General features: G+C 47.1%; 1 protein-coding gene and 1 long non-coding RNA gene across 17 annotated transcripts in view; one reads left to right on the forward strand and one right to left on the reverse strand.

Moving 5' to 3' along the window:
- Positions 1-6,283, reverse strand: part of GALNT9 (polypeptide N-acetylgalactosaminyltransferase 9) — a 323,797-nt gene extending 317,514 nt beyond the window's left edge. The window contains exon 1 of the mRNA XM_040602335.1: positions 5,197-6,283. The gene's annotated coding sequence lies outside the window, so the exon portion shown is untranslated. The remainder of the gene's footprint in view (positions 1-5,196) is intronic.
- On the forward strand, positions 3,855-27,315 carry LOC121091981. Of its 16 annotated transcripts, none has more exons than XR_005829137.1 (10): positions 3,855-4,000; positions 4,474-4,531; positions 10,668-10,798; positions 13,631-13,696; positions 14,275-14,388; positions 14,709-14,912; positions 15,319-15,447; positions 16,576-16,685; positions 17,260-18,127; positions 19,896-27,315. It is a non-coding gene; the product is annotated as an uncharacterized LOC121091981 (long non-coding RNA). The 16 variants fall into 16 exon arrangements; XR_005829142.1 differs by having other exon boundaries at positions 17,260-17,396; XR_005829123.1 differs by having other exon boundaries at positions 17,260-27,315.
- Positions 27,316-27,539: the final 224 nt, after the last annotated feature.

Consider the following 27,539-nt stretch of genomic DNA (forward strand, 5'->3'; position numbering starts at 1 on the left):
CCAGGTGCCCCCACACCCCACAGTAACCCCCCCGCAGGGCCCGCCAGCCAGCTCCCCCGGAGCTGGGGTCGATAGCCGCTCCTAATCGCCTTGCCAAAGTAATGTTTGCACAAACCCTAAGAACAATAGCAATAACATTCTATTGTCTCTAGGTTTTAGAGCCACTAAGACTAATGAGTTCATTTATGGCCCTGATGGAAGTAATTAAATCTGAAAATCAAAGCACAACATTCTTGTTTAGTGCTCTTTGAAACCAATATTCTAATGGAACGCTATCAACAGCTAATTGAAGCACTAATCTTGCCCAGGGTTGGGCCCATTGCCCAGATGGCTAATATATCATTTTCTAGTCTGGCAAGCGACATACTGCACTGGCTGGATAAAGCTGCGATTGGGTATATATGATACAATGGAAGCAGAAGAACTTTTCCAATCAATATTTTGATAAAATTGACGTTTAATGTCAACCATTCAGTAAAGTTCTTGCTGAAGTACAGGGACACATCCTTGGCTTTATAAATAAAAAATCTGCTGCCTGATGCGAATAAAAGTTCCTACCAACTGGATAGTAATAGCAACACAGAAACACTAGCAAGACAAATGCCCAGTGAGTGCTACAAGGACAACTGGGAAGCTAAACAGCTTAATTTTCGTCCTACGGTTGAACCAATTAACAAATAAAAGTCACAAATATCTGCCGTAACATGTCCTTTCTGCAAGTTTTTGCACACTATATACTCTGTCAGAGGGAGGGGTGCAGAAGGGTGCAGCCGTGTGTGCAATACATCTGACAGCAACCTCTGACTATTGCCACTTAATGTGCTTGGGGGACAGCACGCTGCTCTTCCCAGAACTGGAAGTCAAATGTATCAGGGACTATGTCACTGAGGTTCACGTCAAAGCAACATGACTGATATGATATCAAATTAGCATATCAAATTGCAAACGTTTTTTTTCCTGGCAGGTTGTTAATTCCTTTTTTTAACTTAATAATGGGACAGTTGTTGGCATCTGTTTTAGCTATTCAGCCACTGTGGCCTCTGTTACCCCTCTCCCACTGTCTGTGCACTGAGGTGTTTCCGTGCAATGGTACAGTGCTCATTCAGCCAGACCCTCAGCACAATCCTACAAACATCAGAGGAGCGGTGCCAGCTTACAGCAGCTTCAGACGGGCTTCGGAGCGTTTGGTGCACTTGGAACAGGGAGTCAATGAAGCAAGATAACGAGAAGAGCATCCTGAAGGTGTCCAGTGATCTGTGCCTGTACATCTGAAAATGCTGTTTGAACTTCAGCCTTGAGCCACGAATTAAGGACTACTTGCAGCACGTGTTTTCTCTTGTCAAGTGCTGCATGCACCCTGGAGTGTGTGGGCAGCACAGATGCCGTTATGCTTCTGTACTTGGGCATGCTGCAAACACCAGTTTTTAAAACTGTACAACTGTCTGTGCAAGCACCCAGCCCTCTCTAGAAGACATAAATAATCTCAAGAATATCCAAGAATATGATATTTTTCCAGCAGGCTGGTCAGAGTATTTCAAAAATAACAAATTTTTAAAAATACTAAACAGGATATGGCTTAATGTCGGTAAAAATTCAAATGCAGCATTAGCTGGGGTCTTAGCAGGAGGCAGCAACTGCTGCCTATCGAGATATGGTGCGGTCTTACCTGAGAAGAAAATCTGCCCGTAGAAGTGAGACAACTAAACGTCTGTGTTCATCAGTAACATTTTTTTAATATTTACATCAAATACTCAGCATTTCTGGCTCTCTACCCTTAATGCACATTTCGTGGCTTTACTTTCTGTAATACAAGCTTAATGCTTAGTTCTAAGCACTAGCAAGTATTTTCCTGAGGTGTCCAAGTTAGAAGTGTAATCATCCAAGGCACCCTCAAGGACAGGGAAAGAGAGCAGCAGCTTCCAAGGACTGTTCAGCACATCTAAGATCTGAATTGCCCCTCTCTGCCTCTCTTTCCTTCCACTCAGTCTAGGAGTAGCCTAGGACAAGAGCTTCCCAACTTACACATCACTGAGTAATTGTCCAGATTCCAGATGAACTGGAAAATAAAGGTCAAATATGATTCTTGACCCTTAAAAACTCAAGAGCAATCAAGTGAAAGAGTGAAGGCATGCTCAACGCACCAAAAGGAAGCATTTTTTGCAGCATTTATCTCAGAATCAAGTAAACACGAGCAGCAGCAAACTACAACTTTGGCATCTGCTAATGCCTCAGGCCAGGTGCCCTGTGAATCTGGCATAACAGACCCAAAGCCCATTGTCCCGTGGCCCAAAGGACTACTGACGCTGCCTGGTCGCTTGGTACATGGGCATTTCCCACCACACCAGGGGTCACTGCAGGCACAGAAGAGTAAAGATGGCATTAAATCCTCACCCTGTGCTCCACTTAAAAAGGCGATGAACTCACATGCCCACCCTGACTGGGGCAAGACGATCTGGCAGGTTCCAGACCTGATACTAACGACATGCCTGCGGAACCACATCTGCAGTGCAAAGGAAACTTGAGAACTAAGTTACAGGTTTAGCAGCCAGGGATGTGATGTTGGTTCTTCAAAAGCCCTACTCAAAACAAACGGAAAGAGTAACATCTCTGGTGGATTCAAGCTGCTGGGAAGCCTTCTTCAACAGGCATAAAAACGACCCCATCAAGAGCTGCTTAAAATGTTTGGTTTACAATCCATTCCCTTCTATAGATTTCAGGTGCAGATACTACAAGTACCCAGCACTGGCATTGTGCCCCAGGAGCCTTCGGAAGATGTCAGAGATCCATAGGCTTTTAATGGCAAAGCATGTAATTGTTCCCACTCTATCCCAAAATGCTGCGTTACCAGGATACATTTCCCACTAGTTTCTTGTTGCAATCTCCATCTAAGTTCTTAATTGTGCAGAATCATTTCACTCATGCATGGAGAAGAAAACCCACACATGTTTTTAACCAATAATTAAAAGGCATGGCAAGCGATCCTTCAGCACAAGCTCAATACAAAAAATATTACAGCATGCCTGAGAATCTACCCACGGGGCTGAACCGTCGGATGAGGTGTGAGCAGGTCACGTGTCAGGAGCCAGCACATACGTGTGAGCATGTCAGGGAAGGGAGGGGGCAGGGAAGGTGTTGCACAGCCACGCTGCTGAGGTGGGGATGCTGAGCGCCTCGGTGATAGCTGTTAAGAATAATGAACTTGACCTTGTCAAAGGCCGTCATTATGGATAATAACAAAGTTCAACAGCATTATTATTGGATTTCACAACTGTTAACCTTTATTGCTAGAGGGCTAATTGTGACCTTCCTTGTGTCTCCTTCACACCTAATTAGGTTTCTGTTGTAAAGAGATAAAGGAATGTTTGTATCAGTGGGGCATCTTTTTCTGCAGCTGAATGAATTCATGAAAGAGTAGGATTGTTAAGAGAGAGATGGGGGGGGGCGGAATACAGAAAAATGCAGGAGGCATTAATAGACTTTAGAATAAAATCCTGACAGATTCAAATTGATTCTGCTGCCTGAGAAAATTGAGTGCGGAGGGAATTAGATTTATGCACTGTTAAATGTAACTGCCTGGCAGTATCCATACAGAAAGCTGTTAAAATGGTAATCTTTAGAGATGTATGAAAATTGTGTGTGAATAGACCAATGAACCATCACTCGGAGCATGCCTCTTCTAGCCGAATAACACAAGACAGTATTATTATTATTAATAATGTATTACAAACACTATGCATTATGTATGTAATTTAATCACAGTATCTAAATGTATAAACAACAGCACAGGCACTCAGTAACTTTTCTGTGCTTGCGGTTATATATTAACTTTTTCTTTTTCAGGGCCCCCTGAGGGAACAGCGTGTGCTGCCAGCAGCCTAGCACCGTGGGGTCCCGGCCGAGCTGGGGTCCCTCGTGCCCCGTGCAGGGCAGCCCACTGGGCACCAGGGCTGCGCTGGGTGTCAGCGGGCAGTGGGTGTCAGCAGGCGGTGGATGTCAGCAGGTAGTGGGTGTCAGCGGGTGCCAGGTGTCAGCGGGTGCCAGGTGTCAGCGGGTGGTGGGTGTCAGCGGGCAGTGGGTGTCAGCGGGCGGTGGGTGTCAGCAGGTAGTGGGTGTCAGCGGGTGCCAGGTGTCAGCGGGCAGTGGGTGTCAGTGGGTGCTGGGTATCAGCGGGCGGTGGGTGTCAGCGGGCAGTGGGTGTCAGTGGGTGCTGGGTGTCAGCGGGCGGTGGGTGTCAGCGGGCGGCGGGTGTCAGTGGGTGCTGGGTGTCAGCGGGCAGTGGGTGTCAGCGGGCGGCGGGTGTCAGTGGGTGCTGGGTGTCAGCGGGTGGTGGGTGTCAGTGGGCAGTGGGTGCCACTGCGCATGCTCAGGGCAGGAGCGCAGCAGGTGGCCTCTCAGGCAGGCACACTGGGCAGACGTGCGCCATCAGCCAGTGTCTCTGATGTTTTTTTTCTGTTGTTGTTTTAACCTTCTCAGCTGGCTGATGAACCTTCTGAAGGCTAAGCCCTAGCAAGAAGCATGAACAGCACATCAGGTCAGTGGGGGTCCTGAGCTACCGCCAAGGAAACTGGGAATGAGTTTCTAATAAATACATCCATAGCTCAGATTGAGGGGAAAATCAAGCTAGAAATAACTTCTTGATTCCCCTATTTGAATTCAGATCTGTGATTCTTATGCCAGGCTTATCTCTGGCGTCAAAGCAACTCAGAGTGAGACGTTAGCACTGATGATGGGGACAATCACTGATTGATCTTTCAAGATCTGATTTAGATTAGATGCCGCTGTAGGCTCTTTTTATAACTCTAATGGTTGTAACTTTGCTGTATCCGTATTTGGAAGTGCACTCCCTGTAGTTATGGAGCTATTGCAGAACACAGTAAGTTGCTTTTTGGTCTTTGCTTCATCCCATCAAGTACAGGGGGCTGAGAGAAGTTGTAAATTCAGAAATACTTGCAGATGAGCCACACAGTTACTTCCTTGGGACCTCTCTGGTGCAAAGCTCAAGCTCCTCACATACTTTCTTCTAGCATGAAAATGTCATTTCTACACAGAACAATTAATTCACTGAATTTCGGCAAAGAAGCATAGCTATTTCCCAGGTCCAACCCAATAAAGCATCAGCTAGCACCCAGTGCAGGGGTCTGAACCCAGCCTCTCACATTCCCAGCCAACTCTCCTGTTTGCCACCTGTGTGGTTACCTTGAAAGGCGCGCTTCCAGTCGTTTCAGGAACTTTATTCCAGTTTTGTTCCAGTGTGGATACCAACAGAGTTACTCATGTGGAACTTCTGTTTTTCAGCCACCCTGATGATGGCACTGATGCACTAGTCAAGAAGACAGTGTTCCGTGCTCCACCTTGAACGCTGTGTCCCTATCCCTGCCTGGCATGTAGCAGCAGGTTGCACTTAGCATTCATAAAGAGAGACACTGCCAAGTGGCTTCTCCAGAGAGATGTGGCTGGAGTCAGGTGGAATCCTCCCTACACAGAGCTATAGTTCACACTGCTGCAGCAAAACACAGTAAACTGGCACCTGACCAAGGCACTGAGGGGAATCTCAGCATCTACCCATGGGGCCACCACATCTCATGTGCCCCACACGAGTTCCTCTCTGTTTTCCACTCTGTTTGGTGTTGGAGTATCCACAGTTCACCTTCATCCTAACACTGTGCACAGGTCACAAGAAGTACAGTGTAAATACACACAAACAGAGCATTTGATAAACCAGTACGGACCAGCTAAGGGTGCTTCCCCTGCCCTGGCTTCCCAGAACGCCTGCCACTAGCTGCACCGGGACATGACCCACATTGACACACTGCTGAAAAAGTAATGGGGACAAAGCTTCACCTAACACGAGATCACTTTCCCTCCCTGGCCAATTTAATTTTCTCTAGTTCTTATCTTCATTCTTTACGAAGCAGTACTGAAAATAATGTGCTCGATTTGTAAGTGAGTCACCTAGAGCAGTTTTCTGCTGTGCCTTTGAAAAATAGGTGTAGACCTATGCATTTAGCTAGGAACATAATTCATGGATATCTTTCCAGCTGAGCTAAAATGTGATTAATTTGTGTTGAGTTCACACAAACTAGTAGAGGATTTAATCTCCAGCAGACAGGTTTTTCATTCTACTGTGTCTTAGTAAAGGGCAATCCTTTCTGGTCACAGAGTGGTTGCAGTATTGGGAATTCCTGTTATGAGAGCTTTTGGAAGCTCTGAATGTAAAAATATCATACAATCTACACATTCGTTGGATATAAACTGAAACATAGATTTCTGAGGGAGGTTCCTTGTCTTGAACTATTTAAAGAGCTGCAACTAGTTAAATAGCTCGCTGATTATCTGGGAGAGCAAACCAGCAGAGCTGGGCAACAGGCTTGCTTTTCTTGGAGGGTGTTATTCTCCCAAGCTGGCTCAGCTCCTCCCAGTGGAATTTAAAATGCAGGAAGAGCCCTTGATCCTCCCATATTTGAATCCCATATGTAATTGAGGAGTTCAAGAAAATCTGGTCAACACAGGCACACGTACCTCTGCTTTTGAATTCCCTGAATTCAGGCATAAATCCCAGGAAAGCCAGTGGGATTATTATCTATGATAATTGTAAGCAAGTTCAGATTTAATCTTAAACACAAGAGGAACCAAAGAACAGCAGTTCTGCCAAAACTGACAACATAGGAGGGGTCTGTGTATACTCATGTCTCATCTACGAAAACCACTGGTGTAAGAAACTGAACAGACGGAACTAAGAGAAACAAAAAAACTCAGCAACCTGCAAGGAAAAGCCATCCCTGCCCAGCTCCCACCCTAACCCACAGCTGGAGTATGCCCTGCAGCAAGGCTGTTTATATCGGCCCCTGGGAGATAAGGTACCTTATCTACCCCATCTGGTTCCATTCCAGTAACTCCAGAGTCAACATACTCCATCACGCTTCCTGAAGCTGCCAGGCGAGAGCAGCAGGAGTAGACTATCCGCACTTTGTCAGATCAAGGAAGGAGCTTAATAAGCAGAGAAAGAACTTTGTTTTCAAACATCTTGGAGACAGCTACTAAATGCATATTATAAACACAGAAAAATACCAAAACCTCTTACTGGTTTCTTACTTCAAAAGTATCCAGAATGCCTTCCTGGTATAAAAACCTAGACGAGCTGATAAAAGTCTGTCTTTTATGGACTATCCACTATACTAAAGATAATATTTTTCATGCATAATTGTGGGAAAAATGTCTGGAGAGTAGAGAAAATTAGGATCACAAGTACTGACAATTACTGGCTTTTTCTGCAGAAGGATTTCTGTATTTTTGCTACAGACAGCCCTAAGGCATTCTCCACACCTGCCCGGGTTACACCCTCGGGAGCAGTCACCAGGGGAGTCTAGGACTGATGATAGCTCCAGATACCCAAGTCTGCTGTCTTGCTTAATTCACAAATAAAAAGGAAAAAGTCCTCAAACATTGCATTAACAGCTTTTCAAACAATCAACAGAAACAACATTTTAAATGTATTTTGGGCCAGCTAGCAGAAGCAAGGGGGAGAGATGCTCCGCTCAGGCTAGCATAGCAGCAGGACTTGTAAGGGTCTGAAGGCAGTTTGAAGCCACAGCTGATAAAGGTCCTGGCCACACAGTAGGATTCAGTTTTGAAACCTAAATGTTCACATCCAAAAGAACCTCCAGACCAGACAGTGGAAAAAGAAAATCAAATACACAAACACGAACTGGAAGAAGACCCCAGAACCAGGGTAAAGACTGCTTCACCCATTAAAAGAACTGCCTCCACAGACAGGGTGACTGAGCGCTCACTCAGCTGCCAGCCTGCACTCATTTTCATGTCAGAATGCCACTGTTCAGAATGGCCTAGAAAAGGAGAAAGGAGTCAAAACCCAGGTCAGAATGTGTATAAAGTCACAGTGCAGTGAACGCTACCCAGTCTCTGGCTTATAGCATCCCACCGCGGCGCACAGGGCTGCGCATGGTACAGAGCGGCAACCCACAGCACAGGAGCATCTGCCCCGCAGCGCCACAGACCACACAGGTGCCCTCACCGGGAGGAGGGTAGCCCCCCTAGGCCTTTCTGATACACAGCCAGAGGAGAACAAGACACAGAAAGGGGGGCATTTTGTTTAGCGTTTCATTTTTGTTGTGCAGATGTTTTTTGGGCACCACAGACTCCTGATTTAATTTGCCTTGTTAGTAATACGGAGCAGAGAACCCTGATTAACAGTTAAAATAATTAACAAGCATTTGAAGTCTTTTTTTTTCCTCTTTGGTAGCATGTGTCATTGTAGCAGATACTGTAGGGTGACTCTTCAAACTGGAGGAAAAATTGGGATATGGTGGAAGCAAAGCTGGTGAAGGGCAGAAATAACTTCAGTCTTTGAGGATAATCCAAGGCATACTTGGAAACGCACCTCTACAGTGATCTACCCCCTCCAAAACCTGCTTTCCACTTCCTCTTCCCAGTCTATCCCAAAAGACTCATGCTTTTAACGCCAGCTCTACATGGCCAACACATCCAAGCATGGCCAGCACCACAGCCCCATGCCCTGGCCCTGCAGGTCTCCCATCCCATTCCAGTGCCCCTCAGCACTGCAGGGTCAGGCTGCCCTACTCTATCGCGCCTCACGCCTCCACCGCTGCACCATCCCACGGGAGCACCAGCCCTGGCGCCTGGCCCTCCCGCAGCTCCCAGTGGGACATGGCCGGAGCTGCAGGCGCTGCCTTAGGCAGGGAGAGGATTCGGTGCCAGGGGATGGGACAGAGGTGGCCTCAGTGCCCCATTGCCACCAAGGCACCCAGCCAGGCTGCTCCTGTGGGGTGGGTGGAACTGCCGCACTGCCTCCTATACACCGCAGCCCAAACAGCTTCTCCCAGCACCTGCCCGGAGTCGGTTCACAGGCACGAGACCCCAAGCAGACCCTTGGGCTGCCTAAGAATATATGGGGCATAAGCTTCCCTTCTCCCCTGCACGTCCCTCCTGGACTTTAGGGTCAGGAATTACCCAGCGCTGCCCGCTCATGGCTTCCGTAATCCCCCCCCTCAAATCAACAGGAAAAGCAAGTGCTGTGAGAACGTGCTCAGAACTGCTTTACTGCTTAAATAGGCATATGCAATAATGCATTGACAAAAACATATGGGGAAAATATTCTTCGGTATATTGCTCTGTGGAGATAAGTATGCTAGCAAAAGCAAGCATTATGTTTTATTTACCAGGTCGGCTCATTTTCAGACTAGCTTTCTATAACAAAAGAGTTTAATAATATTGTTGAAGGCAAGAAAGATACCTATAAATAGGACCAAGACCTGTCTGTGGAACTTTTACATGAAACTTTAATGGCAAGAGAAATAGCCTTAATGTATTGCACTTGGCAAATTCTTTATTGCATTTCTGCCTACACTAACTTAGTGTGAAAGTAGGTAGCAGAATCAAGAAAAGATTTCTGTAAGTGTTCATGACTCAGAATTCTTAAGGCTTCTGTATCCCAACACCTGGGTACTGGCCCCTGCATTACCCCTCTTGCTCTACGCTTGGATTCAGGGAACGGGACAGTAACAGCACTGCTTACCAACGCTGGCAGTTACCTGTTGACTCAGTTCCCAACCTCATCCAAGCAGCTCTGCCTTCCCCTAGAGCAGGGATAATTGGACACACCAGCCAAGCAAAAGACAATATTTTCTCCAAAGGAAAAAAAAAAAAAAAAACACACAACAAACCCAGCTCAGAGCTTTCTCTAGAAACCTTCGCTCACACCAGTGACCCATGGTAGGGCTCCCCAAAGGTCTACCTCCAGATGAGGGTCCCAGCACGTGGGGTTTGGGAAGGATGTGGCTGCCCTAAAGAAGCATCAAAGTCTCAAGCTCACGCCATCCACTATCTCTATATTTAGACAAACCTTGGCCACACACAGGGACTCCTGGAATCAATGACCCATTCATTTCCCTTCATCTGTTCAGGTGGCCTTTGCTGTATCTAGTAACTACCAAATCTCCAGTCTATTGAAAATGCAATCTGTCTTCCAAGGCTTTAAAGATTTTTATCTACGTGCCCTCTACACATATACCGCTACATGAAAACAAAAGGGATTTCATTCTGGGCAGTTCAAATGTTACATCTAGCCCATCAGGGATTTCAGGTGAAAAAATATTTTTAATAAGAAATGGTAATTTCTACAACTAATTTCCATTTTTATAATTTCATTATGTATATTACATATCAATTGCCAAATATTGATAACTAGTTTCATTGTTTTCATTACTTACGACTAATAATTATTTTAAGCGCAATACTGTAGATTGCAAAGCCCTTTGTCTCTCCTTCCTCTTCCTTCCCTCCCTCTTTAAATCTTTGCAGTGCATGCAATAAAAGAGCAGCGTGCCTAGCCTGAGACTGCCCAGAAAGAGTCCAGAACCACATTTCTAAACTGCTGTGCATGTTTACATGGATGTCTGAGAAAGATTATAAATATCTCTACCTTTTAGTCATTTGGCTTCTCAGAACTACTCCGGAGCATTTCTGGCTGGTGACACCGCCCATCTGCCAGGCACCTTGGTGTCGTTACGGTGTGCGTGTCTAGTCCCACAGCTCTTGTCTTCCCAGAGGTTTGATTTTCCTTTAGACGTACCCCTAGAGAATGCAGTAGAAAGTGTCACAGATCCCAAATTGCTTTTACTACTCCACAGTCCTGTAAAAGACTGGAATTTGCCAAGGGAGCCTGAGGGAATTCAGCACCCAAAGCCTACTGATGACAAATGGGTTTGGGAGACCAGAACTCACAGCCTGAAGGAGGACGGCAGTGCTGCTGCATGTCCAGGTATGTCAGAGCAGAGCTGAGAGTATTACCATGTCAATTAATAACTGGCAAGGGGAAGGGCTGGGCAAAGCGTGTTTTCAGCTGGAATTCACAATAGACTGGAAAGCCTTTTGCGGAGGGGCTGGGAGGGCTGTGCCAGGCAGGAGCAGCAGCAGCAGCAGCAGCAGGAGCAAAGGGTGTTCCACTGCCAGGGATCTGCACACCAGCAGAGGCGGCAGGGAGAGGCCGGGGGGGGGGGAGAGCATGGCCCCCCAGCTGATGGAGAAGGGACTTGCAACAGCTAATGTGAACCTTGATGAGGACGGCTCGGATGAGCCTTTCTCCTGCCTCTCCCTATCCACGATCTTATTTCATGATCAGAATCACAGATTGTCACTACACCCACAGTGTTTAAAAAGCAGCTCATGCTTCAAGGAAAATCACTTCTCCAGCCAGTACACAAACAGCTGCTTCGGCGCTCAGGCAGCCTGAGAAGAGGCAGGCGATGGCGGTGGCTTGCTTAGTTCAACAGGGGTTTGAATCTCTTGGCCAGAGACGCAAATCCCTTGGGTGCCTCTCTGCAGCACCTTCTGCACAGTTTTTCCTCCTGAAGATTACTTCATTTTACAAGTGCAAAATTGCCTGGTAGTTGTGGTGGCCTCGGTGCCTGAGACCACGCTACAAATAGCTGTTTTCTTGCAAAAGAAAAAAAATAAATAATCCAGCACTGCCAACCATCTTAGCAGCACAGTTAGTGCTGACACCCACCCAGTTTTGTTTCCCCAGCCGCTCAGTTAGAGCAGCCCCCCTGCAGCCCTGCCACCCAAACTCCCCGTCAGGTCCTGGACTTCCCACCCCACCGCTTCTGGCCGTCATGTCAGTGGGTCTCTCCAAACCGCGGGTGTGTGGCTGGACAGCCCCAAGGCCGGGACCGCTGGCCGCCAGCCTGGGCCATGCTGCTGGTGTGGGTGATGCCACTGGTGTTCTCCGGGCGGGATGGCCGTGCCCAGCTGGAGACCCCCAGCCACCGCACCCCGGCCGTGGTGTTACCTCATCTGCAGACCAGGCACATCCACTCGGGGAGAAAAAAAAAAATCACAGGCAATTTGTCAGAGCATTAGCTGATAATTCAGACAGAAATGTTAGATCTTACGGCACAGCTTGGGGCTGCAGGGGAAACATTACCGACTCTGACAGATCCCTGATGACATACCCGTCCCCTCGCCCAGGGGCAAGGCTGCACTTAGATACACTGAGGTTTTCATTCCAGTTCCAGAGTAACACAGCAAGTGGACAGCAGGGAAATAAAGGGAGAGAAGGTTTAGAGGAGGAAGAGGGAGCCTGCATGGTTGCCGTTCGGCTTTTCATCCCACTCCCGTACCTGTAGCCTGATTATTCCCTTTAAAACTCACCGCTGGAATTATTACTCAAGCTTAGAAATAAATATTCCTTCAGCTCAGAGGCAGCCATTCCTGCCTACTTAACACTACTTACTCACTGCAATAGCTCAGAGCCCAGATTTAGACAACTCTGAATTCTTTGGAGACTTGATCCAATGTCTCACAGCTATCTTCCCATCACCTCTGGTTTCCCAGCCAGCCGCATTTATTCATTGTCTCTCAGGCAGGGATTTTAAGTGCCTTCAGGTTATTTTTTTTTCTTCTTATGTATATTCATAGCATCCAACACAAAGCTGTCCTGAGCCTTCAACAACAGCTGTTAAGTAGCAAATAATAATAATAATTGGAGCATATCTAATTTGGCTGCAGTTTTCAAATTTGGGTGCCTAAGGAGGCTCGTTACCATTGAGCATGGCTCTGTTCCTAATTCGCTTGAGTTGCCTTGAAAATGTCACCTTTGCAGTTGTATTTAAGCACCTAAAGAAACATCGTCATTTCTGGAAAGGCTGAATACTAATTTCGGTAGAGCTTCAGCCTGACACCCCTGAGCATCAGGATAACTTCTTCTGACAGGATAATTTCTAAATGCCTTCTCAGCTCCTCCAGACTGCACTGAGACCCTCCCCTCCTGGGTTCACGGGGAATATGGCTGTATTTGTAGTCCTCGCAGTGGCTTTCAGGTGGTTGCTTCTTCAAAAATTATGGACAACAGCAATTATTTTAGTCAACCCTAGGAGAAGTCTCCTGGCTTGATTTTGGGCTCTTTATCTGGACTTTCCTTTCTTGATTTATGATAAGGTCTGGGTTTATAAAACACCAATATCTTAGTGGGGGACAAGCACATCTCATTTGCTTTTTCACCAGAACTGGGCAAAATTTTGCATGTGATTTCTTTTTCAAACACATGGTTTGCCCTACAGTTTGTCAAAATTAAGCTTGGTTGACATAAAAAACTTTGTATACTAACCTGAACTAGTTGTGCTGCGGTGGCTCTGCCATCCTGGGCAGCACCTGCCTTGCCCCAGCTAATGCTCCATCCCCTCCGACAGACTGGACTGCCTTTCAGGCTGTATGTTCCTTTCACTCCTGCCCAGGTATTCCCAGTGACTTTGGGAATGCTGTGCGTGGATTCAGCTGGGAGCTGCTTGACTTCTGGCAGGTGACCAGACCCAGCTGCTCCAAAGGGTATTAGTGTGTCTAAAACAGCACGAAGACTTGGCTGTAGCAGGCACAAGTGCTCCCACAGCATCATGTACCCCATGAACCAGGGCCACAACAAGCGAGAGGGAACCAGGATCCCATTTAATGCCAGACATGTGCCATAATTTAAAGGCGACCCTCTCACTTCCCCGCCAGCATACACGATGCAGCTATTAACGTTCTACATGCTAAAGGCTAAAGACAATGAAAAATCCAAACACTGCGGAGGTTAAATCAGTGCATCATTTGACAGGGAACTGTGAGCCATTAACCTTTCCACTGGCACTCGCAACGAAGAGCTGGAAGATAAACACATTGGGTAAGGAACAAATTGGTTCATTCGAACACTATTAATGTGCATGCCCTTGGAGGCCGCATTTATGCTTTTGGAAAATTACACATTCATGCATAATGAAGTGAGATATAGCTCACCGATTGCCAACAGGGTGCAAAGCCCACGATAAGGATTTATAGCAGGTGCCTAATTCTCTAAACATTTGCAAATTAAGTATTTACAAGCATAATGCTGGCTATTTTATTGCCAGTTTAAGTTACCATCATTTGAGCTTTTTATTTTGCACTGAAACTGAGCTGAGCATTTAATATCCATGATGTGTAATTTATTCAAGTATAACTTGGTGATGTTATTGTGGGAATTAGGGCAATACCCAGAAACCCTAATTATGGCACAACTACACAGCAACACAGGAAGAAATCGTCTGTCCTAAAGAACTCATTCTTAGCTGAGAAAAACAGATAAAGACCACAATATGCTATAAAAACAAATTGAATGACTTGCCCAATGCCACATGAAATGTCTCTTATGGCTGGGAAAAATCCAGGCCTCCATCCCTGCACACGTGGGGCATAAAAGTAGATTCTTTTACCCACTCACAGATGATGGGTGACTCTCAGCCTGAAGATCCTGGCCCTCGGTGTTGACTACAACCACGAAATATACCCCAGCTACTGAAATAACTTGTTTCCTTGAGAAGCTGACACAGCTTACAAGTGAGTAAATATAAAGGTGTCGAGGAATACTGAATAAAGACAGCATGCATAAGAGATGAAATAATGGCTAAAAGAGAACGTGCCAACTAAATATTCTTATTGTAGCTATTTCCCATGGAACATTCAAGGAAAATACAGGGATTCACTCTGTGGCGAGTTCATAAGAGAGATTTTGCACAGCAGTAAAGGAACCAGATTTCATGACCCAAGAGATCCCTTTCAGGCTAATGTTACTGTGAAAACACCTTTTACAGTCTGTGTAAATGAACATAAGCATTTCTGAAAGTCACACAAGCAATGTACACAACTTCTTTCTACAGAAAGACTACTTTTCATACCGCACCATTCTGTTAAGCTATTTAAATGAGAAAATGCTCCCATGACTTCTGCTGAAAGACCACCCCTGGGTCTGAGGGGAAGGATCAACCCAAGGCAGCTCACAGCCCCTTCCTGCAGGTGGAACCCGGAGACCACCAGGAACAGCCCAAAGCCAGAGAGATGTCACAGCCACCAGTGTGGATCATGTAGGTGACATTTGTACCCAGCACCCTCATTCATTCCCCACTGCTTGGTGGGGTTTATCTTGTTTAACCCTTTCCCACATGCTGCACCATGCACAGATCGAGGGGTGTACCTGGAGGAGCACCAGCTCCTCCCCGAAGAGGAGCTGCCAGTGCTCGCCAAAATTCATCTTGATGTCTCCAATGCTCCCCCTCTCGCCCCTCCCTCCGCAGCTACTGCAGCCCAGCTGGGCCATGGGGGCAGAGGGTTTGCTTTGGAAGGCACCCAGTTCCCCCTGCAGCTCCGTCCCAAGGACAGCACAGATGGGTGGGAGCTGAGTTTTAGCTGTGGAATGGCTTAAAACTCAACAAAAATGACGCCCAGGAGGAGGAAGGGATGAAATGATTCACACAGCTATTCTCCTTGCAGGTGGAGGGAGAACGTGTGTTTTTCCTGAAGGGAAAGAGCAGGATCTCTTTCCCTGCCCAAGTGGCCAGTGGCACATCCAACCAGCCAACCTCCTACTGTGGACCTGCTGGTCAGTCCTCTGGCTGGAAGGTAAGCAATTTCTCTGCCTCTCCCCTTCATGTTTTGAGGAGCTATCAGTTTAGAAAGAGCAGAAGAGAAAAGATTATTCATTCATTAAAAATGTGGCTTTGAACCACGCTTGAAGTGATATACCAGGACTCTTGCGATGACGGACGTAAAGGCTGCTGGGTTTTCACACTGCTGAGCAGCCCTGGCACAAGGAGCTCTTGCTCTTCAGACGTCTGCACGTGCAACAGCCACCACCAACGTCCAGAGAAACGTTCTGCCTTGCAGCACCTAGCTCAGCCCCTCTGGTGTAGGTCTTAGCAGGGAACACGTGCCATAGGGTACGTGCAGTAAGACATTGCAGTGCAGCTCTTGGGTATTTCATTCTGCAGTTAGGCTTCCCTCCTTAGTGAGGGCTCTGCTTGCCCACAGGAGTTTCCTTGAAAATGAGCACGGGCGTTGGGCTGAAGCCGCTTCCTCAGGCAATATTCGGAGGACCTTACCTGGTGTGAGCACTCCTCCCACCAGCTCCCATGCCAGTACCCGCTGCTGCTGGATGCCAGCAGAATCCTAAACAAATTAACCTAAGGGACATGACTTCACAAAGCAGATTGTGAGATATGAAATCTCTCAGGGCCAAGTCACCTCTTAGACCAAACCCAACTAGCAATTGTATTTTGGCATCACCCAGGCACACGCGAAAGGAGCAGGCTAGTCTTCGCTGCACATAAATACAGGTCCCACGAATCAAGATAGAAAAATCTGACACCTTGCCTACCATAGGGTTTTTAAAGATGAGGATCAACTAATCCAGATGAATTCATGCCATACCCTGGGAGCCACTAAACATATGAAGTATTTCTAGTCTGCTGGGAAGTGGATAAAATTATATAATTATGGGAAAACTGTTAATGCACAGTGGGTCAAGAAAAAGGAGAAGAGAAGAAGAAACCAGATAGGACTGGAATCACTACTAAGTACTCAAGCTGTTTTCCAGCCAACACTTGCTGAGAATGTATTTTCAAGTTAGCAAGGGATGCAGTTAATAATTGGTGAGTAAGCCCTGCTGCTAAGTGCTGTGTATAGGTTTAGAACAATTGACATTTGTAGAGGTTAAAATGAAGATTCTTCATCCATAAGATGCTACTTCAGTTTCTTCCAGAGATGCTGAACAAAACGCACGTAGCTACAATGACAGATTCAGAAGAGCTGTTAACACTGGAGCAGCATCTGAAAGCACCTATTTTTCTGTGAGAAGCTAGGTAAGGAAGCACACACAGGTCTCTTAATTGTTTTCCTTAAACCAACAGTGTTGCCTTTCCATTAACTCTCTTGAATTCCCTTCCCCTGGGAAAGGCAGAAATAGAAAAGCAGGCAGAATTTGCAATATTTGAGCTGAATTTGGTGACAAAGTGGATAGGTCAAGGCTGTGTGACTTTGAAGATCCCATGCCTTATCTGGGGCTGAAGCAACGACAGGAGAACCAGTGGAGAGATGGAAAACACGAAGTGCCGTTCTGCTCTTCTGAGATCAAAACATGTTTCTGTCCACTAGCAGAAAGCTCGTGAGCTGTTAACAGGCCTCATGCACCACCCCATAGTGATCCAACACGGTGCCTTGAGTTCCCTCTCTCTAAACCATTCTGGGATTGAAACTGTTCCCATGTTACTTCTTTCTGCGGAGCGCTTGTTTTCCCTTCTGCAGGCACTGCTCGCAGCTCCCTGTCACTTCACAGGCATGTAGGCTTGGAATGGTAAAGAGCCTGAGTTTTAACTACAGCGTGCTAAAAAGACACTCTTCTCTCTTATCTCCTCATTTCTTCCATTATTAATCCAGATTTCCATGGAACTTCTGTATGAAATCGTGAAACCATCTCATTAAATGACAGAACATTGACTTGGGGCAAAAACTTGAAGTTCGGAGTGTGAAGTATGTGCCATGCATCAATAGAAGAGTTCATGCAGCTCATCCAGGTTAGGATCCATACCAGGAGCACTGCTGGCGGGGTTTATCTTCACTTTCAGGATCTTCCATCCCTGTGATATTCAAATATCTTCACAAACCGAGAACACGCTGAAGTCAAAGGCCTGGTTTTGGCATTATTTCAAACTACTTGTTTGACTTTCAGGATAGATACAAGCCAAGATAACCAGCAGTACCCAATAATTTTGTACATTATCAGTTCTAAAAAGCCTTATTTGTCACAGTCAGGGTGCTCAGCACCTGTGACATCCAGCCCTGATGAGACAATTGAGCTGGGCAAGTGAAATCCCGCTACTCATCGTTTTTGAGAAGGGAAGGAAGATTTTACAGCTGGCACCGTGCTAGCAAGTGGAGGAGGAAACCTCCTTCACATATAGAGCAAATACTTAAAACCATGCGGCATATTGATGGCCACAATCAGACGTTTTTATTAACGCTCTCCTCCCTTCAGCTACATGAGTGTGCAGTCATGGCTTATCACCTGTACAAATATTATTTCTGAGTGTAGCTAAGCCTGCGCCAGGACTCTCTTGAGAAATACGCTTAGAGGAACGAGTGATTTGTCACACAAGTCCTGGATGTGTTTATAGGGAGTCTGTATGTGAAGCAAAAGTCATGAATAAGCACATGATTTTGCAAACAGATCTGAGAAGATGTGGCCAGATATCCATAAAAACTATGCAAGACTGGAGCAGACAAGCTCTATAAAACTTCTGAGGAGGTAAGGATGTGATCTTGGAAAGATCAACAGTAAACTGTCACAGAAAGAACTTTTTTTTTCCTCCTAAAATATGACTTATTTGAGACTTGTGATCATTCTAACCTTCCAGACTGAAAAAATGAGAGCTTGGAGGCTGGCAGAAAAGTTGGTCTACCCTGTATTTATTCTTTGCATTACAAACCTTTGCCCACTAAGAAAGATACCTTTCTTGGACCAAGGAGATACATGCTTGTTCCCAGTCATACTGTGTACTTTGACTTCTCTTGTGAATGTGTAAAAGAAACCTGCTTTTATTTTAAATCACAAACACAACCTGAGTGGAGGGACACTCATAAATCAGAGTGAGCATGCATTGAGGTGGTCTGACAAAGTGCCCTAGGCTGAAGATATAACACATGAAATCCAGTGATCCATGCGCAATGGTTCCGGAGCAGAACCCGTCCGCGGGCAAACACACAAGACACGTTATCCTGCCCACCTGGCCCAGAGCGACACGAATGCCCCTCGGTCCCAAAAGCTGAAAATGAGCTTCCATGAGTCGTTACCCAAACATACAGCTGGGGAATGCCAGCTCCTGCTGCAGCCTTGTGGGATTTCCCCATTAGGAACTGGCGCCCCAGTTCAGCCTGCTGATGGGATCCCAGTGCCAAGCTAACGCAGAGCTGCCCTGGGCTAGGACAGCACGGGGGCTTCCAGGAGCCTAAGTGCCGCCTCTCCCTCCCTGTTGGCATCACCTGAGGCAAGGGCCCATTGCAGCCCTTTCAGCATGCTGCCCTCATCATCAAAAAAAAGCATTTGCTGTCACACTGTCAAGAACCGAAATCCAGACTGGCTCACCCTCCACTTACTGCCAGCCAGCACCCCGCTTTAACCAGAGCTTCAGCTCAGGGTCAGGGTGTTGGTTTTAATTGCCATTTTTATTCTTTAATTTCAAAGCAGCTGGGGGAGGAAGCAAAGCGCTGGTGCGTGCCCCCTCGGCGGGCGCAGGCCCCAGCCCCAGCACACCCACCGCCACTCCCGCAGAATGCCCCAGCCGCCGCGTGCAGGATTCCAAGGCTCCGGTGCAGGCATGGCAATGCGCAGGGCAGTGCTGCAGAGCGGGGACAGGCACCCCGACACCTGGGGGACCTCTCACCACCATGCACGCTCCCTCCCATCCAGCTGGAAGGCAACAGCAGGAACCTGTACAAGCCTGAACAGAAAACAACCCCGTGCCTCCGCCGCAAAGCCAGCTGCCCTGTGCTGAAGCAGAGCCAGTTGTCAGCCCCAGCCGGGTTCCGATGGCGGTTACAGCTCTTAATTATTACCAGCCCGGCTCCCTGAATGTTCGCATTTTTTCACAGTTACTAAATAAGTTAATCACTTCATGAACAAGGAAATCTGCAGATGCCTTTGAGGCTTTGTTAACATAGTGCCTAAGCCAGCTTTACACTCTCTTCTAATCCTCTTTAAGACAGTATGAGGCAGTGAAGTAGCCTATAATCAGTTTTTAAGGTTATAGACAATATCCCCACTCAAGCTGGTTGCCTAGAGCAACAGTGCAGAAACGGAATGCTAGCAATGAGATTGGATTACTTGCCTTGTTTATTCATCCATATATATTTATCTTCTGCTCTGCCTACTGCAGACACAGAGATTTTTGTAGCCTGTGCCTTACATGTCCGGATGCAGAGCAGAATTTATGTAAAAAAATGCAGACAGGCTTCAAGAATTAATCTCTTTCCATTTCTGATTCTCTCCTTGCCCTCTCCACCTCAATACCTCAAAGTTCAAAACACTCCCAGAATTGAGATTGCTTGCGGTGTCTCAGCAGCAGTAACAGCCTTCCCACTGCTCTGCATCCACACGGAGGTGGACAGCCCTCCTCCATGGGCGCTAGCATCACCAGTGATACTTGGGCAGCCTGGACCGCCCACTCACCAGAGCAGGCAGCAGGAGCTGCTATTTCACCTTCACTGGGGACCTATCCCAGCCTGACCTACGGGAGCCCCCAGCTACCATTTGCATAAAGTAAATTGCTCTGCATTTGACATCCACTGAGGAGCAGTCAGCACGTGTCCCTGTTTCTCTCAGCTACGAGCATTCTGGCTTCATCGTCTTTCCTTGAAAAGCTGGATTTTTCCCTCTGGCCAAACCCACTTCCCTTTGGTACCTCAAGCTTAGGCATTTAGTTTCCATCAGTGTCAGAGCAACTTGTCTGTCCGTTCTTGCCTGCAGGGGCTCTTCCGATGGACCTGCTGTAACTGGGGGTAAATCCAGGCTCTTCCTCAGAAAACCAGGTGATAGCAAAGCTCCATTACAGATGGAAAAGCCATCGTAATGACGCTGAGACTGCAGTCAGTGACTTCCCAGCTATTACCAACAAACTTCAGAGCTAGCAGATGGCCAAGGAGCACCTGAAGCAGCGTCCTGAACAGAAACAGCCTGTGTGCTTCCCCCACCTACTGAAGGTGCAGCGCGGAGGGTTAGAGCCACCCACGAGAAGGTCAGATCAAGCTGCTGTGGTTCAGCTTCCAGAAAGACCTACTCCTACTGCAACAACAAATTTCAGTGGGGTTTTGGTATCCCACCAACTTCTTTGGACATCCCAAAGTGCACAGGGAAAGCTTATCCTAGTGCTGCCATGCTTTTGCTAATCTAAATCTTCTTGGAGTTCACACCTTGTGCCTGAAATGTAACCAGTCTCTCCCATGCACAGGCCAACATACCCTTCTGGAGCTTTCTCTAACCTCAGCCAATGAATACAAAAACCTCAGCATCAGTTGTTAACAGTGAAGCTGAAAGGATCTTTTTCACCTCTCACATTCCAGAACCTCCCTGGAGCTCAGCTGTGTTTGGTGGCCAAATCGACCCACGGAACTGGCCTCTGCTGCGAGATGGACATCATTTACCAGAGTAGCCTCTCAAAGAAAAAGCAATTCAGCCAGCTTCCTCACACACTTGGAGTATCACACCCTTGTGCAGCCCCGTTACGTGGCAGTTACTCCTCTTTATTGCAGGTCAGCAGCGAGGCACTGGCGCCTGCAGCTGCTGAGGAGCATGGGCTGCGTGAAGGCAGGGCAGAGGACCGAGTCTCAGGAACCAACACAGAGTTTTCAACGTAATCTGGGACACGTCACTTCATAAGTTGGTTCTTTACTAGTAAAACGGCATATTCATTCAAGAAAAAAAAAAAAAAAAAGACTAGAGGTTTGACAGATACTATGTTTGCTGAGAAACTGATTTTTAAAGATGTGAGCAGCAGATGACGGTGGTGCATGGCTGCTGTGAAGCAAAGGGGGAGCGGGGCAGGCAGGTTGCTGCTCAGAGGGCAGCCGAACCACGAGCCCAAGGCACGGCATGGCAGGGCACTGCCAAATGAACAGCCGAATCTGGGGAAGGATGAAGTGTATACCTTCAGTATTTTCAAAAAAGAAACTTCATGGCTTTTCAGTTTGATAGTGGCATTTTTTGTTTTGGGTTTTTTTTCCCCTCACATTAAGTCACCCAAATGAAGAGGAAAGAGGAAAAGCAGGAGTTCATTAACTCCAAACCAAACCAGAACGTTGTGTTTTGGACTTTACTGGATGTTTCAAGTTGACCCACAATGAAAGTGTTGTGGTTTTCTTTTCACTGAAGAAAACCGGAAAACAAAAATGTCTGTCTTAAACTGCCACGACCCACTCCTGCCTGGAACCCGTCTTTGGCTCCTGCACTGATGCCCAGGGTGGGCAATTCCCCCCACTCCTGCCTGACCGCTGGGACCCTCCACCCCGCCGGGGCCGTGCTGCCTTAGCTGTTTGGGACCCTCTACGACGTGTCTGAGAAGTGTCTCCCGCGGGGGAATCCTGTGCCGTGTGCCACCCCTCTGCTTTTCCCAAACCCTGAGGAAGTGAGCACCCAAGGGTGGGAGCCGCGCTGGCGCCCGGGCCCCGCGGGGTCCCTGCAGACAGCACCCCCCCAGCCCCGCTGCCCACCGCTCCCCTTAGCCCCCACACTCACATCATTTCCTTGGCCTACTTTCTACTTGTCTGGCTTTTTTTTTCCTCCCCGAGAAATTATTTATTGTAGGGATTGCCAATGCTTAATAAACATCCCTCCAAGAATAAATTTGTTTATCTAGGGTATTTTATTATGCTGCCTCAGATAAAAGGGGGGGGGGGGAATCCTCGCCAGAATATTTTTGACTGTGCAAACAGTGGAAAAGTGGTGTCCTTGAGCACAGTTTTCAAAGGGGAGGTTTGTCAGAAGCCATTTCAGCGATTAAGGAATGAGTTATCTTCCAAATGAACAAAAAGAGGTGGCAGTGCAGGCCCTGGCAATTGATCCAGTGTGACAGAGACAGATTTAGGAACCTCAGAGCGTTTTGTTCCAGGGGCTGCGCTGGCTGTCCTCCTGTTTCACCTTCTGTTGTCATCCAGACTGGGTGGCGGGGGGGAGGAAGATGGAAGCATTGTAAATTCAGGTTGCACAGGATCGAGTAGCAACACAAGACAGCAGGTCATGGAAAATCAGGACTTCTGTCACTCAGTGCCATGGTGGTCTCTGCCTCTGCCTCATCCCCCACCTTCTGCTGGTGTAGGAGCCTGCATCTGTGCTGATGAGCAACGCACGAGCTAGCAGATCCACTACACCAGGCAGGCTCCCCACGCCACAAAGTCATCGAGTAACACCAGCTGGGTCCCTGGCAAGAGCAGCCCTGGGCTGTGCGAGGAGATAATGCAGTGAAAGGAATGCTTATTAGAAGCAGTAAGCCTGGCAGTAGGATTTCTCATCTCAAATACGAGGTTTGCAGCAGTATAAATAATGCATGTCATTTGCCAGCATCCTGAAAATTAGTTAAAGTAGGTTAGGGAGAAAAAAAAAATTAAAAATTGCACTCTGATGTTCTCCATTCAGAAGGACTTAGCTGCTTGTAATGGGCCACTACAAAACAAGGGGACGGTAATTAAAACCTCATTGTCTTTTGCATGAGACTGTGCTAGCAAGAGACTATTTCCCCCGTTGTTGGACCTGGCCCTTCACCTTGTTGTCCTGCCTGGGACATGTGTGGCAGATCCTGTACCTGGCGTGGGAGCAGGTCACCCAAAGGTGTGCCCAGATGCCCCTCTGAGAAGGTGCCTGGAGAGCTGCTGGCCAGGCCGCCAGGGCTGCAGCACCTGCTGGCCCATTGCCCTGAGGATCCACCCTGCTTTGGGCGCTGAACCGCTCACGAGGCACAGGGAGCAGGAGGTGGCCTTCCAAAGCTCTGGAAAGTCTTCACCGAATTGGTGCTTCCAGCCTCCAGCATCCTGACAATTTGCCAGAACTGGCCACTCTTCCCCTGGGCAACTGACAGAGGGGAGAGCCCTCAGCTGCTCCTCTCACCTCCCACAGCCCATCGGGGGGTCCCACCCCAACCTAGAATCACCCACCAAAGCCCAAGCCAAGGCACCAGCAGACATGTGGGGAAGCTGCCCCGGCTGAGTGGGGAAGGGCCAGCTGAAGCAGGACCCGGTGGCACAGCACGGCATGGCACAGCATGGCATGGCACGGCACGGCACAGCATGGCACAGCACAGCACGGTCCCACGGGCGCAGGGCACCACCAGCAGCAGCACAGCCCCAAGGAAAGGAACAGCATGGGCCTGAAACGCACCAGCCGCTCGCTATCTGCAGCATCTTCAGGCAGCTTCATCTTTGTTTTGGGTGACGGAATTTGCCAGTGAAGCGTTCAATGCCCTGAACGCTGCCGTTAGGAACAGACTTTGCTTTCTGCCCGTCGTTACTCAAGTGTAACTGACGTACAGCCTAAGCAACAGCAACTACGAAGGAGCCCTTTGGATTCCCTACCTTCATCCAGCAGCAGCCTGAGCACCGTGGGTATAACCAGCGTGCTGGGGGCCAGCGGCTCCCTCTGACTCGTCAAAAGCAATTTCGTTACCAGCAGCAGTTCAAGCAATGAGTCATCTCCTTCAGACCTATCCAAATTCCGGCTCCCACTGAAATTCCCCCTCCCTCAGCTGCAACCCTCTCCCTAATCTAATAATTATTCCGCCAGCAATAAAACACAGCCGGGCCGGTAGAATGCTTCCTTGCTAAAATGCCCCTGTGCACATCAATGACGAGCTCTGTGAAGCTGTTACAGTAAAACTAATATCCTAAAGAAAAATTCGGAAAACCTGCATTTTTTCCATTTAATTTTGATCACCATGGCTGGCTTCCAGTTCCTCTGTCTAAGTCCATGGGCCTTTAGAAAACACCAGATATCACGATAAAATGGTCCCCAAGGAAAACTAAGCAGTAAGTCAGTGATTGCCTCAAATAATCACCATATGCATGGAAACATACATCTTTCTGCATATGACACCAAACCTTTCACTCCTGCTGGACCACACATACATCTTCACAGAAGTTTTCCAGGAACAAACGCCCATCCAAACACGCAGGATACCACTGTCTGCTCCACCAGGCAAGAACATGTCTTCAACACGGTGGCTGGTAGATCTGTCAGCATTACAGGAATTAAAAGCTCTGACTCCATTGCAGCTGGGTTCTCCAGAGACTAAAACTCCTTATGGCATGGGAAACAATTTGACTCAGAAAATACAGAAACATCCCCATCTGGCTTCCTGTCTCTCCTGACCCAAATTTTGGACGCCACTCAAAAACACATCAGGGATCCAGAAAACTGCTGGAGCTGCCTCTTTCCCATTGAAACAAAGCATCCATTCAAAACATGGCACTTCCAGTTTTTCCATGTTACTTCTAGAGTATAAAGTTGCATGAAAAACAAATGGGACCCAGGGAGCCTTTTATTTAAATGAGAAACCTATGGTTTTCCTCTCCAAAACCAAATGAGTCAGTGTAAGAGAGGAGAGATGTGTCACACCTTGTAGGCGAGGCAGGACATCTTCCTCCCAAGTGAGGTTATGACCACTTTGGCCTCTTCCCTGGGGAGGGCTGTAGGTGCTCACTAGATCCCAACCCTTTTGTGCAGCCAGATTAAAAGTATTTTGGTTGGGAAGCCCTTTTCAACTGGGTCACATCCTCTGTGGAGTTTACCCATTCAGGCTGTAATTTGTTTAAAGACTGAGGAGCTCTTAATGAAGACTGCAGAAAAATGGGGCAAAGCCCCTCCAGGTTTTGCTGTATGTTTCCAACCAGAAGGGAGCGGATAACTTAGGGAGTCAGAGGATGCATTTGATGCCAGACTCAGGCAAGGGTTACAAAACCCCTTTTTATGTATTTTTGAAGGATATCTAGAACCTGGTGTTAATATAAGATAAATGTTAATGCATATGATCAACGTAACTACTCAGTCCATCAGCCACACCAAGCGTGGCAATGTAAGACATCACAGGGGCTGGTACAAACCAGGAGCAAAAGTACTAATCAGAACACCAAAAAACCCAGGGATGTGGCTAGAGAAGCACCTGGTTCAGGTTTTCAACTGAATCAAGCCCCATAAGACTAGCAGGGCAAAGGCATGTTTTAGGATGTATTTACTAACTTCCCTAGATATGTAGATTAGTCCTGAACACGCTGCACTTCACATCCTTCAAGTGAGGCCACACATCACTTCGCATGTCTTACATCACGAGGCAGAGCTCCTGAACTACAATTAAACCTGCACAGAGTGCTTCACAGTCTTCTGTCCTCTGTGTGTGTGTATGCGTGTCTGTCTCCCTCCCTCCCTCTTGGGATGGGGACCTTGCCTGTATCCCATTTCTGAATGGCACTCAGCATAGTGCAGCCTTTGTCCAAACTGGAGCTTTTCCTGGAGAGGAAAGCACCTGGATTGCATCTCGGGAGGCTGCGTGCAATTGCTATGTCAAGCCTCCCAAGTGACTGTGAGTAACTGTATGTCTATGTTACTTCTCTGCAAAATAGCAACAATGATTCCTCCCATGTCCTTTGCCCATTTCTGTGAAGACTGAGCTGTGCATGGTGACAAGCATCCCTCCAAATGGGTAGATACAGCATCTGGAATAATTCACCTTCCCCACTTTCTCTGCTTTTAAGATAAAACTGAATCACAACAGCGTAACTGAGTTCATTTTCCACTTAAAAGAGAAGTCTCCCATCACAATATGGTAAAGCTTTGTAACGAATGTGCTTCCTGTGCTATTTAATAGAAACAGCACTCAGGGAAATGCATACCATCATAACTACACACGTTAAAAAGCCATTTATACATTACTTTGTGATAAGGTCAAAAGCAGAGATTCTAGCATTAAGACCAGACACATTTCATAGCACAGACTGTATTTACTGGAGTTGTAATCAGCAGATAATTTAGCAGGCTTTGGAACTGAATATGGTTTACCTTCGACAGGTAAAGAAGAAACCAAACCGGCTCAGTGTGGCTGTGCTCACCGCTGGCCACCAGCCACCCTGAGCTGAGCCAGCTCTTTGAAGCTTTTTCCCTTATTTGCTTAGGGTGCCTGGTTTGAATTTTTGATTTACAGTGGTCAAGTGCAGATTTTTTTGCTTAAGCAGAACAAATAAAACAGTAATATGAAAATTGCTCACTTGTTAGAGTCTCACAGTGAGCAGAGGTGTAGGATTGCTCCTCGTTCACTGTGGAGCGGTTGCCTTATGTGCCCCTACAGCGCTCTGCATTGAGCACAGTAATTACACCACTTCCTTCCCATCTGGGATTCAGTCCAAAGACATTTTACCAAGTAACAATGCTCTCTCTATTCGCCCTCCTCTGAACAGAATCGTATTGTTTAGTTTAAGTGGGCTTCCAGCCAGAAGAAGGTCAATCATAACAAAGCACTGACATTAAGATAAAGCCTAAAACTATGCTTTATGAAAAGCATCCAACTCTTGACAGTTGGCACTTGAGTGACAAGTTTGCACTGGGGGCGTTTCATGTACCTACTTAGCTTTTGTAATTTGGGTGGTGTTCAATTTCACATTTCTGTTTATTTATTGCAAACCACAGAATCACCCTCCAGGTTTTCTCAATTTTCTCTTAAGGAAAATACAATGTTCTATTGCAATTAAGTAAACAAAGTCGGTTTTAACATGCACTTTAAAAAAACATTGGTTTTTAAGCCTTCCAGTGGCCCAGCTTGTTTACAGTTCGCGGTCTCAGGCATTTTCCCTGTGGTCCTCTATATGGTAATTTTGCTGTAGAAAATAGCTGGCACTGTCTGGTCTCCTTTTTTGGTGATGTTTGCGAGAAAAGCTGTCTCTAATAAAGCTGTAAGGGTAAGAGTATCTTTCCAGCTATCACACGCCTACAGATTAATACCACTTTTTTTATTTCTATTTTCCTTCCCTAAAACAGTTCCCCTGACATTTGGTCTAAACTACGCCTTGGGTTTCCCCTCTGTGCTTTGATACACACTTGCCTATCGGTCCTCAGCTGGGTCTCTGATACCAAGCTGGTACCCTCCAGAGTAGTTCTTTGAAGTTCTGCTGTGTCTTATCTTTCAGTGTCT

This window comes from Falco naumanni, chromosome 1 (assembly GCF_017639655.2).
Source record: "Falco naumanni isolate bFalNau1 chromosome 1, bFalNau1.pat, whole genome shotgun sequence".
NCBI classification, from domain to species: Eukaryota; Metazoa; Chordata; class Aves; order Falconiformes; family Falconidae; genus Falco; species Falco naumanni.